General features: G+C 36.2%; 1 non-coding gene across 1 annotated transcript; it reads left to right on the plus strand.

Annotated features, from left to right (window-relative positions):
- Positions 1 to 241: 241 nt before the first annotated feature.
- On the plus strand, positions 242 to 348 carry LOC111921879 (small nucleolar RNA R71). Its single transcript, XR_002860307.1, has one exon. It is a non-coding gene; the product is annotated as a small nucleolar RNA R71 (small nucleolar RNA).
- The last annotated feature ends 11,252 nt before the right edge of the window (positions 349 to 11,600 follow it).

Genomic DNA, 11,600 nt, shown 5'->3' on the forward strand with positions numbered 1-11,600 from the left:
CCTCTCTATAGTGTTGAGCATTGCCATCACAACCGCCATCTCTTCAGTTTGTGTACCTCCACTGCCTTTTATTCCATCACGCCCTGGGTTGTGATACTCACGAGAGTGCCTTGAAAACTCTTCAATGAGCTCCTTGGCCTGATTTGGGTTCTTCTTTGTTAGTGGTCCTTGCGAATCAAGGAGTTGTCTAGTCATGACATTCACCCCATCATAAAATATCGACATCTCTTGCTGGATATTGAGGTCATGTTGAGGACAACTCCTTAACAACCCCTTGTAGCGTTCCCAGGCCTCGTATATCGACTCCCCCGGATTTTGCTCAAAGTTGGCAATTGCCTTCTTGAGTTTACAGATTTTGGAGGGTGGGCAAAACTGATCTAGAAATCTCTCACGCAATTGGACCCATATGATGATTGTACCAGATGGGAGTGCCTTCAACCGGTCTTTTGCTGCTCCCTTGAAAGTGACTGGTAGCATCCTTAGCAAAGCTGTCTCCCTTGGGATATTAGGAGTATTAAAATAATCCGTAATATCATTCACCTCGTCTAAATGTTTGAAAGCATCCTCGTGATCCTTCCCGTAGAATGGGATATCCTTAAGTGCAGTAAGGATATGTCCTTTTAACTCGAATGTGGCATTGGCAGGAATCGTAGGATGTACTAAACCCGACCCCACATCATCTCAAATGCGCTTCTTTTAGTCCCCCATGTCCATCTCATCAATGTTCGCCATTTCTTTCTCCGGCTCGTTCTTGGGTTCACTTGTATGTAATTCAAATTCAAGCTCGGTATCGTATTCGGACTCGGCTTGGACGGGTACTTGATCTAAGTGTTCAAGCTTGCTCTTGTTCTTTGAAGATGAACTTGACTCCTCCGTTTTCTTCCCTGACTTCCTTGATTACACTGATTTGAATTCTTGTAAAGGTGTCTTCTTTGGTGTTTGATCTTCTTTCATGCTTTTATCCTTCTTTTTGTGAAGTGTAGACTCGGGATCTTCAAGTGGTGACACCAAAGGTGTGTTAGAACCTATTGTCATGAACTCCTGCAAAAATAAAAAGATAAAACGTAAAACTGAACTAAGAAAAACAAACTGAAACAACAAAACTAAGGACTTCAGTTCTCACGTCGTGAATCTTGAAGGTTCACGTCGTCAGTCCCGTAATGCAGAAAAAAAAATTAAAACATAAAAGCAACTTCTTGTAGGTTTTAACCTACAAAAAGGATCAATTAATTTAAAGCAAACAAACTAATAATTAACTAAGCCGTTCCCCGACAACGGCGCCAAAAACTTGATGTGCACGGAAGTACCCACTAATTGTAATATTTATAACCTAACAAACTTAGACTAACTATGCACTTGTAGGCAGTGTACCTAGTCATATTACAGGGAACAGTGTTATTAATTAGTCTATTTACTACTAAATTAATCTAATTATTAACAAGCTAAAATGGGTTTTTATCTGACATTGCAAGATAAGACTAACTTAACTCAAATTCAATCAATAATTGAAAACACTCTTATCTAGTTCGAATCCACTTCGTCCTTATGGCTAGCTAATAATTATGGATTATTAAGTTGGTTGTTATTATATTAGTAATTTAGGTCTAAATTTACCAATAATTAATTAATTCATGTAAAACTATGTATGGTCACACACAATTAAACACATCACCAATTATGTTTATGAATATGCTATGTAAGATTTATCATGCAAACACAATTATAGTCATAATCTATGTTCTCTAGCACAGCAAAATTAATTACTTCAATTACTAACTAAGATTTTGGTTGATCCTAGCTCTAGTGATATGTGCATATTTAGTGTGTATTTAGTATAGTTTTTATTCATATATTGGCTAAATTATCACATATTATGGACAAAAGGTACTTAAAAGTGTTAAATTGTGTTTTTCAGTCCAAAGATGAAGCTCGGAAGCGAAAGGAAGCAAGAGAAGCGGTTGAGAGCTCAAGAGTGGAAAGAAGAAAGAAAACAGCCAAAATAAGGCTTCTACTCGTCGAGTTATCTCTTGACTCGACGAGTCCGGTCGCGGATTCAGAGAGATAAGCATTCGGAAGTCAAGACAGTTATCAGGTTACGTAGAATGTGAGAGGGACTCGACGAGTCACCACTTGACTCGACGAGTCGAACCGCTTATTTAAAGATAATTCCACAGATCGAGAAGGGGGAAATTCTGGGAAGTTTCAGAGGTGTTAAGCTGCGAATAAGAAACCAGAAGAATCCTAGAAGTCGACCAAAGAAGCTAGAATCCAATTCCGGGAGTAATTAAGGCGTAATTTCATCATTCTACTTAATTCTCTTGTTTTGTCAATATGATTAAGCAACTTGAACTTATTTGTTTGCTGTTATTCACCTTAGTTATGAACTAATTTCTTTATACTTCTGTTTGGGGATACAAAGTTGACAATATGGTTTGATTGATTGGTAGGATTAATTCTAAGTTGGTGATTAATTGTTATATTAGCTTGCTAAAGAACCTTGTGTATGAATGATAATTTATTTTCTGTTAATAGGAAGATAGTTAATTAGCATGAACATCTATTAATTATCAACCTCATATGATAAGTGACCACTAAATCATATGTCTAGGATTAATGAATATGAAACTAGGATTAATAAGTAAATTGAGTAAATTCATGTGCAAGCTTGTAAGATGACTATTGAACAAGAGGTTAATTAAAGATAACAATTTAATTAGCTATTGCAAGTCTAACTTAACCCGAATAATTAATCTAGTAAATATAATTAAGTTAAGCAATTGGCCACTGTTTGAATTAGTCTATTTGCTAAGGATTAGGGTAGTGAACACAACTTAATCACTTGAATCGGTAACCAACGAAAGAATTAATCCATTGCACTATTACCTTAAAAGCAACCATAAAGTTAACCGAGTTGAACTAAACAGAAGTTTCTTTCCCATTATTGAATCTAGTTAATTTGTTCTTTTCTAGCCTTGCATTAGTTTTGTTTAATAAGTTTCTAGTCTTGTAAAACTAGAGAAAAACCCTTATTTGCTAAAGTAATTTAGATAGAATTAGTTTTTAATTTAATTTGCCGTTCCCTGTGTTCGATACCCTACTTGCTTGAACTATACCACAATTGATAGGTTCACTGCCTTTTGTGTGTTATTTGATAATTAAAGTAGGATTAAAACTAAGTGAGTTTTACACACATCAAGTTCTAGCAATTCAATGTTCACTAAATTACTAGGTTATCTTAAGTTCATGCAGTTAATGGTCACTAAGCTACACATAACATGAATTTAAGCAACTAAAGCAACAAACATAAGCATGCTAGGTAACAATAAATCAAACACAAGCAAATCACCAACTAAATAAATCCATATAAAATTATGCTATTCATAAGTTAGAAGCTTCATCTAGCTAGACAAGAGTAGCTAGATTCAGCTGCTCATAATAGCAACTAACACATAAACACAACTCAAATAAGAAAACATATTCATAAGTATCAAACAAGTAAACTAATTATGGACCTCCAGTCTTTTGGTGTTGAAAATCCTTTTTCTAGAACCTTACTTTTGCTGTAAATCGTCCCCTGGAATCTCTTCCTTCAGCCAAAAGTCTTCAATTCGTAATGGAGAGGGGTTTATATAGTTTTTGGAAAATCACGTAAACGTGACTTCAGGAATTATTCGTATTTGCCAAGGCTTCTTTCTTCGCGTACTTATCTTTTGGAAAGATCGATTCCACGTCGTGGCCATCAAGTTCACGTCATGACCCCAGTATATTCCGTGAATTACTTCATCTTTTATGCCTCAAGCCTCCAATGTTCCATAAATTGTCACTTCTGGTCCTTTTCTTCTAAAATGCTTTATTTTGGCTGCAAATAACATTTTATCCTCATAAGTACGATAATTCTATGCAAATAACCAAAATATTAAATAAAATGTAGATCAATATTGCCTAAAACTATGTATAAATATGGCAATATCATATATATATATATATATATATATATATATATATATATATATATATATATATAACTCTTATATATTATTGTTGGTAGGGTTTGCAGTATTATTAAATTTTGTTTTGTACTCCAAGACTACCAAGTATAGACGAGGGCCAAACGGGAAACACAGGAGGAAAAGACCATTTTAGTAATTAATGTAACATCAGTCAAAATAGGTCAAGAAAGGTCACATGTGATCATGGAAAACAAGTAATGTAATAAACTTACTTTGTAGTTCATGGCAAATTCTAATGCTAATATGAACTTTCGTACATATTTTATGGTATAGATCAAAAGTACACGTCCATACAATTCCAAAAGAATTTAACAAACCTCAGTCTGACTTCGCATGAAGAAGTTATGATAAACTCTAACACTATAACTCTATATAATAAGAAGAAATTATAATAGAGTAAGAATAGTATATTTGAATCTTAAAGAAAGTTATAGTACTCGGAAATACCTACGCGTGGATATAAAGAACGCCAAAAATAGATTTCGTATGCGAAAGATATGATATTCCAAAGATGTAGCAGTCTATGAGCATGAAACGTGGCTAAACCCTAATCTTTCATAGTTCACGACGTGAACATGCATGTTCACAACGTGAAAGTGCTCCAGAACACTCCTCAAGGATATAGTACAATTGGCGAGTATACAGAGTAATAAGTTTAGGGCTCACGACGTGAACATTTCATTTTCACGACGTGAAATGTTATCCAGACACCTTCCAAATCTAGAAACCCAAATGGAAAGTCTACAAGGTCATGCAGTCATGCTTCATGACGTGAACATGCGTGTTCACGACGTGAAAGTTCCTCAGACACCCTATAAATAGCAAGTTCGACCCTTTCTCTCATTACACACAATTTTCTTTCTCTCTCTCATTTGCTGAAGGATTTCCTTGTCCCGAGCCTGACGATCACGAACTGCTGACCATTTCTAGTTAGATTCTATCAAATCACGCTACTAGGGTGAGTTTCACAGCCAACGTTTTTAAATGTTTTCGGGGGAGAAAGCATGCTAAATATTGTGTACAAGTTATTATTATGTTATATGATCGTATGTTCGGATCAACATAAACAGTTATATTAACCGAGATATAGTTGTTTTATATCATATATACCTAGGATATATCTGATATTTTGAAATCATACAACTTTCTTAAACTTGTTAGCATGTTGTTATCATAAATTTTACGTTGTTTAAAATCTGATTTTACTAATATAGCCCTGGAATTATACTTGATATTTCTAAATACTATTTTGTGTTATAGTCCCGGAATTATACTCGGGAGTTCTATAAAGAATTTTGTGTTATAGTCCCGGAATTACTCCCAAAATTATCAATCTTGTTTGTTAAGAAGAAGGAAGGATCCTTTCGAATGTGTATTGATTATTGGGAACTGAACAAATTAACGATCAAGAACCGTTACCCGCTTCCAAGAATTGATGATCTTTTCGATCAACTTCAAGGATCTAGCTACGAATCAAAGATAGATCTCAGATCAGGATACCATCAACTCAGAGTACAAGAAGACGATGTTCCGAAAACAACGTATAGGACTCGGTATGGCCATTATGAGTTCTTAGTTATGCTTTTTGGATTGACCAACGCCCCAATAGTGTTTATGGATCTCATGAAACGTGTTTGCAAACCATACTTGGATAAATTCGTGATCGTATTTATCGATGATATATTGATATATTCACGAACCAAGGAAGAACATGGTCAACACTTGCCAATAATATTGGAACTACTAAGAAAAGAAAAGTTGTATGCCAAATTCTCCAAATGTGAATTTTGGATTACAAAAGTACAATTTTTAGGTCATATAGTTAGTAACAAAGGGATTCATGTTGACCTCTCCAAGGTTGATGTGACAACCCGAAATTTCTATTCCGAAAAAACCTTCACTTCAATAGAAGTCAGAACAGTTTCTGCTAATTTTCAAGCTGTTTGGAATAAGTTTGAGTATTTTAGGATTAGCACTTTAGGAGATATCCGGAGAGAGGATGACCTAGGGTTTATTGTGCAACAATAAAGTTCCAAAAACTCCAAGAGTTTGGAGTTTACGGCCCAAATGGCTTTTGGACCGTAAACCCTAATGACTATATATATGGCACTTAGCCATTTTTCACACTTTTTCACTTTTCATGAGCAAAACTCAAATCCTCTCAAGTAGCATCCGAATTTTCCTTCTTGATCTTCAACTTGTAAGTCTTCCTATCCCTAATATGTTGATATCTACCTTAATCTAGTGATCTAACACACTTCCATCCGTGAAATCATTCCAAAAGTGTAGATCTTCCAATTTCACCAAGAACACACACTAGTGTTCTTGGACTTTTAGCACCTTTTCAAGCTTCTATCTTGTAAGTACTTCTATCCTAGAGTATATTAAGGCTTGTTACACTTCCATATATCAAGAAATCACACAAGAAACACCAAGATCAAGGTGTTTACAGTCCAAGATGTTCTTGGACCGTAAACCCAAAAAAGGGTGCCAAAGTGTGCTCTAGTCCCTCCTAAGCCTTGGAAACTTGCTTAGATCCCTTCCTTGATGAGTTAAGGGCTTGAAAACATCAAAATACCATAAAACATATGGGTTTACGGTCGTAAACCCAAAAGAAAATGGTCTAAGGACCGTAAACTCCATTTAGGAGTGAAATGGTGCCCTAATCCCTTCCATAGGCTTATACTTTAAGTAGAAATGCTTCTAAGGACTTATGACGCTTCAAAAAACAAAGTGGTAAAAGGAGCATGAGTTTATGGCTGTAAATTCATGGGTTTACAACCGTAAACTCAATGGGTTATGGTCACAAAAACCGTAAACTCAAATGAAGGGTTCCCTTGAACCCTAAACTTAATAGCAATGTCCTACAAAACTTAGATGCAATCCTTAGGACTTATAGCACTTATATAAGGTGTTTTGCATGTCTTAGGATGTATTGACTTTGTTAAATAGTTGTTTAAAGACTAATTGGATACATATAAAAACTTTTGGAATTCCATAACTTGAGGACAAATTATGAATTCCATTGAAACACATTAAGATCAAGAATTAACTAACAAACAATTTGCAAATAATTCATATGATCTAACAAAACTCATATGAACATGAACATCCAGATCAACAATCTCAAGAAACATATGAACACATATAAACTTGAAATTTGATTATAACTTTGAAATTGGTCCACCACCATCATTACCACATCAAAAAACAGTTTTTATGAGTCCAAAAAAGTTTAAGGTAATGATTCTAGACCAATTCAAGCACCAAAACTCGAAGATATGCTGTCTGGGGTTCCAACTCGTCGAGTGCATGCACCAACTCGCCGAGTTGGATGAATTTTGTCTTGGACTCGTTAAGTCCCTTCATGGACTCGGCGAGTCTGCTGTGCAGACAGCACATAAACTTCGATTTTCAGCAATCTGCATCAAGTATTCAAGAAAACAAGCCTAGGCTCTGATACCACTGTTGGGTTTTGAGCAATCTAACACTTCCTAAGCGTGCATGCAACCCTAATAAACCTTGGATCTATGTTTTCTTCTAAAATACATGCAAATAATAATTTCCAAGGTTTCTTCCTAACTAGCATAGCATAAGGATTATGAATCATAAAAGTACTAGTATAAATACATACCTTTTGATGATGGTTGATTGTTTGGAGTTTGAGAGCCAAGCACCAATAGTGTGAATGCCTCAAATGGAATCAAAAATCACCACAAACACTTGGAAAACTTTGAGAGAGTGTATACACACACACACAAAACCACACTAGTGGCTATTTCATGCAACATAAGCATGCTTATATAGTGTACATGATTAGGGTGAAACCCTAATAACCCATGACCTTTCCTTTCCCAAGGATCCATGGGTTAAAAGCTCCATGGATCATCCATGGACTTCCATATAAGCCTAGCCCATTAACAAATGAGTGTTAGCCCACACTATATAAAACCAATAGCCCACAATCTAATTAGTCTTCCTTTTAATCTCTAAATTAATTCATAATTAATTTAAGACTAAGAGTAATTAAATAACATGACTTCATATTAATATATTATAACTTATAATATATTAATAAACATATGTGTATAACTCTCATAAAATTATCCATAAATAGTTTGGGTGAAGTGCAACACAAATGGACCATGTCGGGTCGGGTCAAGTATGTACCAAATAAGTTATGGACTTAGACACCTTATCCAACAGTTATAACATACTCACACTCGATTTCCCGCCCCAACATGCTCCTTAGTACTCTAAGGATTCTTACTTGGGTTGTATACAGATTCGGTGTTTTCAGTTGTACGGGTACATACTCAAGGCAAATAACATATAACATCAATCAATAGTATCTCCTATGCTAAGGCATCACAAATCAGACAATTCTAGCCCTAAAATATGAAATACCTAGCCTATCCTCTAGCATGCATCCCTAATATCTCATGAATATCTCATAACACGAATAAGTAAGGGTATTTTGGGAAATCACCGTTCGGGAGCTGTCTGATTGTACACACTGCTCCAACTCGTTTTTCTCTTAAAACATTCCCTCGTTTTAGAAAAATCGTTTCTTTGAAATTTTTTCTTAAATCCCCAGTTTGAGTCTAGACATACCCAAGAGTATATCCGAATCCCTCAAACCAAGGCTTTGATACCAACTTGTAACGCCGTAAAATTTCAAACAAAATTTTCATTTTTAAAATCACATAAATCTCATCAACACATTTTAAAAAATCCCTAAAATTTCAAATTATCAAAAAACATGTATTCATAATTGTTTGAATAAAATCCAGGATCCTCAAAAACATAACTCCATCTCGTGCGTATAATCAAGCCGGCGCCTTCCTGCGATCCAGAGAAGTACCGGAAACACATATCAGATAACACGGTCAACACAAAGCTTAGTGAGTTCCCTAAAATACCACACATAACTCACTAGCCTCTCATGGATATATCTCAATACGACCCACTGGTCGATGTGTCTCAGTGGAACCCTTCGGTCCCACAACTCGGGTGGACCCTCCGGTCCTAACTCAGTAAAGCTCAGCATAATACACAACATAAATCCAAAAGATATAATGCAGGATATCACAGTACTCAATAAATAGCATACAAGACCCTCTGGTCACACAAAGTTACCACTCATGGTAAGTATAGTGAGAAGACTCACCTTGTAAGTAAGCAAAGAAAATTGCATTATCCTCGAGCGGTCTAATCCCCGCCTAACTGGCATAAGTATCTCTAATTAACACTTAAAATCACAACTCTAAACAAACATGCTATCCTCTCTCTCTAACTCTTGGGATGGGTAAAAGACCATTTTACCCCTCCATGGTCTCCATAATCCTTGTCTTGACCAAACCCTAAAACTCAACAAAAGTCAATACTCGGGTCTACAGTCTATGTTGACCCAACTCGTCGAGTGCATCTATGTGACTCGACGAGTTCCCTCGTTTCTTCAGCAATATCGTGAAAATCTAACTTAACTCGTCGAGTTGTCTCATCAACTCGCCAAGTTACATATGTCCAGACTCGTCGGGGGAAACCCTAGTCGACTCGTCGAGTTGGTTCATCAACTCGTCAAGTCTCTTAAGCCCGTTTTCTAATTCAGACGTTTTAAGGAAGAGTTACAACCCCAAACTCTAGATCTAGCCTCACAAGGTTGATATACCACGTAAAGCTGCAAGCTTTACATCCATGCGTGGCACTTAGTGCTTGAAATTCCAAAACAAGTTCCATTTGGAGTCCCAAGCATAAAAGCTCTCCTCTAGCTTGATAAAGATTTGACTTTTAGGCTTAAGGGACCTCATAAGGTCCGGATCTGTAGTCTCAATACCTTGGCAAGCTCAAAATATCTAAGTCTCAAGAAAAGATGGAAAGAGCCCTATAACTTCCCGAACATGAGATCTAGGAAAAATATTGAGCAAGGTGGTGACATTTTGTGACAACCCGAAATTTCCATTTGTACGAACGTTATCTATTCAATAGAAGCTAGTCCAGTTTCAGTGGATTTTATACTCTTCCGAATGAGTCTGTGTACATTAGGGTCTACGTTTAAGGAGATATCAGGAGAGTGGATGCTCCTGGGTTTGTGAAATTTGAACATTCCAAGTTTCATAATGTTACAATCCAAGTTCGAGGATAAAAATATTTTCTGTCAAAATATTTCAGGACTATAAATAGTTTTCTGAACCAAATTTATTCATTATTCACATTTCCAACTAGAGAAAAGCCATTTTCTCTCTGACGGATCTTCGGGTTTTTATACCAAAACGTGAGTAACTCTTTTTAGTATTGATTAGAATGCTTATTAGATGCTTATAACATGATTTAGATGGCTAAATCATTAGATCTAGGAGTTTACACCCCAAGGTGTTCTTGGGCGGTAAACTCCCGAAACGAAGCCAAAACCGACACTTGCGTTATGATAAGGCCTTAGATGTTTATGTATGCATGTTAGGGACAAGAAAATAAGCCAAAATCCACCCAAGTTTGGGAGTTTATGGCCCTAGATAATCCTAGGCCGTAAACTCCAAAATCTAACACTAAATGGTGATTTAAGGACTCTAGAACTTAAAGGCTTGCATCTAGACTATTTTCCAAAGTAGTATAAGGTCTTAAACACATCAAAAGACACAAATAGATGTGAGTTTACGGCCCAAGTGTATCTTAGGCCGTAAACTCCATATAAATGGACATAAGGGGTGTTTTCATGACACCTAAAGCCCTAGACCTTTACAAGAAATTGTTACACACTTAATGGAAGGACCAAACCACATCAAAATCACTTAACCAAGTGAGTTTACGGCCAAGACATGGTTCTTGGGCCGTAAACTCCTAAAAAGGGCACCAAGGTGTGCCTAATGCCTTCATATGCTAGGAATAAAAGTCTAGAACATATCCCACAAGTGAAAGAGGCTTCAAAGCAACAAAAACAACACCCCAAGGGAGTTTACGGCCATAAACTCCAAGGGGAATGGCCTTGAGGCCGTAAACTCCTATTTGGAGTACTTCTAGACCTTAAACCCTTCCAAGGACTTAGCCACTAAGTTAGAAAAATTCTAGAAAGCATTTGGGACTTCAAAACACACCAAACACACATGTTTGGGAGTTTACGGCCGTAAACTCAAGAGTTTACAACCGTAAACTCCATGTGTGATGGTTTATGGAGAGTAAAATCTCATATAGGGTCCTTTGGAAACCCTAAACACAAATACCCTGACCCACAATAGCTTAGATGAAATCCTTAAGGCTTAAAACACTTATATAAAGTGTTATATATGTCTAGGATGTCTTAAACATTATCAAATAGTCATTTGAGTCTAATTGAGTGCATATATGTGTGATTATATGTTCATTAGGATCGTAGTGTGTGCACAAGTCCTCGCTTGACACCTAGCCATCCTATACCATTCAGTTCATCCCAATCACCAACTACAGGTGAGTTCATACGCCTAATCAATATTTTAAATGATTTTAAATGCTTTTATGGGGGGGGGGGGAATACAAGTAGAAACAAACATGTTATTAAATCATATATATGTATTTTATAACTGTGTTTGTCACTTAACAGATTTCACATGCTACAAA

This window comes from Lactuca sativa, chromosome 6 (assembly GCF_002870075.4).
Source record: "Lactuca sativa cultivar Salinas chromosome 6, Lsat_Salinas_v11, whole genome shotgun sequence".
NCBI lineage: Eukaryota > Viridiplantae > Streptophyta > Magnoliopsida > Asterales > Asteraceae > Lactuca > Lactuca sativa.